General features: G+C 41.3%; 1 protein-coding gene across 1 annotated transcript in view; it reads right to left on the bottom strand.

Moving 5' to 3' along the window:
* Window positions 1–588, bottom strand: part of LOC107571366 (protein FAM199X-like) — a 4605-nt gene extending 4017 nt beyond the window's left edge. Inside the window, exon 1 of the mRNA XM_016257686.1 lies at window positions 457–588. The gene's annotated coding sequence lies outside the window, so the exon portion shown is untranslated. The remainder of the gene's footprint in view (window positions 1–456) is intronic.
* Between the last annotated feature and the right edge of the window lie 1893 nt (window positions 589–2481).

Below are 2481 nucleotides of genomic sequence, written 5' to 3'. Positions count from 1 at the left end.
ACAGACAGACACACACACACACACACACACACACACACACACACAGACACACAGAGGTAAGTGTATATCACACGTGTGTTCTACACTAGCACTGCTCATGAGGAGAGGGTGATGAGGAGTGAGCGGGCCGCATGTAAACACTGCAGCAGAGCAGGCCTAGCTCACACACACACACACTCTAATCATCTGTCAGGCCTCAAGCTCAGCACTAGATCCTCTGCTGAAGAATCAGTAGCGTATGTCGCTCATTTAGTCGGAATATAATGAGTAACGTTGCCAATATTTCTTTAGTTTGTTCATTATTTCGGATAACTCAGATCTAATGATAGCAGCGCTTAGCCTCCGCTGCTAACGGCTCTCTGAGCGCGACACACACCGCTGAAGGACCATATTAGTGTATGTTTCTCACACATACCTGCTGTCGGGTCTGCTGCGCACACACACACACACACACACCTGCTGTCGGGTCTGTTTCTCTCACACACAGCTGCTTCAGGGGTTATTCTCAGCAGCGCTAACAGCTCTCAATCCGCTTCCGCTGCTGACGTCACGTCCGCCAGCTGACGCTGCTCTTCTTCTGTGGTTCTGTGGCGCGTCGCGTCCTGTGCGCTGTGACCATAGCTGCGTCCGAAATCGCATACTTCCACACTATATAGTATTCGAAAAACAGTAGGCGAGAAGTACCCGGATGAGCTACTACTTCCACCCGATTCCGTAGCATGCATACGATGGACACTTTAGCTTTTGTGACAGAGCAGGGACTTGAGGACAACATTTCTGCGCTCAAGTCAAAAGAAAGCGGGAGAACCTAAAAAACTAAAATATACAGTAAGATTTTTTTAATTAGTTCACCCCAACATTTGTATTAGTTCATGATTTGATCTTGCTAATGTTTTTCCATGTCATAATAATACAGTAATCTAATGAATGTAATTGGCTGTCTTGATATTGTGCTTTTCAGACCCGGGATATCCAACAAAGATATGGAGGAACTTCCCCTCGTGGTCGGTGATGGCCTGCAGCTGAACAGCGTGGAACAGCTTCCTATTACAATAGCATGGGGCATCACTTGCTGGTGGCTTGATCCGTCTATTGCACCAGCTACCGTGTGGAAAACTGGAGACCCAGCCAGCTGGGCAAAACCTGCCTCCAGGTCATCCGGGGTCGGGAAAGCGATCAGCCTCCTCAAAACACTGATGACTGCTCTGCTGATTCTGTGCACAATGTCATGCACCGTGGACTTTGGGATGTCGAAGCCCAGTGACACCAGCCTGTACGATGCTGCGTGGGCCAGCCAGTAGAGAAACACCAGCACCTCAACATCTTTTTCCCAGCCACGGTCAGAATCTGACTTCAAAGCAGCGATGAGGGACGTGATGGACTGTCGTGAAAGCCGGAGGTTTGGACGGAGGTCAGATCCATCTTCCAAATACAACCCTCTCTCTCTCTATTTATCCAATTGTGTATTATGTATTCATTCAAGTTTATTCATTGATTCATGTCTTTTGTTTGTCCTGTGTTTTTTATGCATTTATTTATAACAATAAATTACTTTATTTCGTTGCTCCAAATGAGCCTCTGTCATGGTGTTCACAGACATGACTTTATTCTGAGGTAAGATGTGCTAGCTAAATAGCTGATTGTACTTACCTTATTTAATAAATGATTTACAAGCTGTCGACGAAGGCGTGATCTTTTATTTATTTAGTCATTTATCAGACGCTTTTATCCAAAGCGACTTACAAATGAGGACAACAGAAGCAATCAATTGTAGTATTAAAACAACTAAAATTAAGAGATTAGATAAAAATGACAAATGCATAAACAATTTCATAAAGCTAAAAACAATTCAAAATATTAAAGAACAAAAGGTATAAGAGTATAATAATGATTCTAACAACACTAAGCCAAACACCAAAATAAAAAAAACTACATATGTGTAAGTACAACCACACACACACACATAAACATTTATAAATTCTATATATTTCCATTCCATTTAGTTTGTTGAAGTATTAAAATAACTCAAATTAAATAAAACTAAAAACTTAATAAAAAATGTTTCTGCAGTGAGATCTGATTTATTTCTACATGAAGTGCTTCTGTAAGTTGCACTCTTTCGTTCTCATGTCCTTTACATGTTATTAAAATATGTTCAACTGTTTCAGGGAGATCACATTTAACACAAACTCCAGACTCGTGTTTTCCTCTTATCAATAATGATTGATTAGGTGCGGTGTGTCCAGTTCTAAGACCAGATATTATGCCGTCTTCCTTTCTATTCCCCGAAATCCTCCTCTCATTTCCAGCTGTTTTTTGAATATTATATAAACGCCGTCTTTTATTCTCACCATCCCATTTACTTTGCCATATATCTTTTAATGCTGTTTTAATTAGCCCTTTTATTTCTAATCTACTCACTGGAACATTAACCTCTATGTCTGGATGTTTTAATGTTGTTTTCTGCTATTTGATCCACCG

The sequence above is a fragment of the Sinocyclocheilus grahami genome, unplaced genomic scaffold (assembly GCF_001515645.1).
Source record: "Sinocyclocheilus grahami isolate Dianchi unplaced genomic scaffold, SAMN03320097.WGS_v1.1 scaffold1586.1, whole genome shotgun sequence".
NCBI classification, from domain to species: domain Eukaryota; kingdom Metazoa; phylum Chordata; class Actinopteri; order Cypriniformes; family Cyprinidae; genus Sinocyclocheilus; species Sinocyclocheilus grahami.
This window is presented reverse-complemented; position numbering and strand designations above follow the sequence as displayed.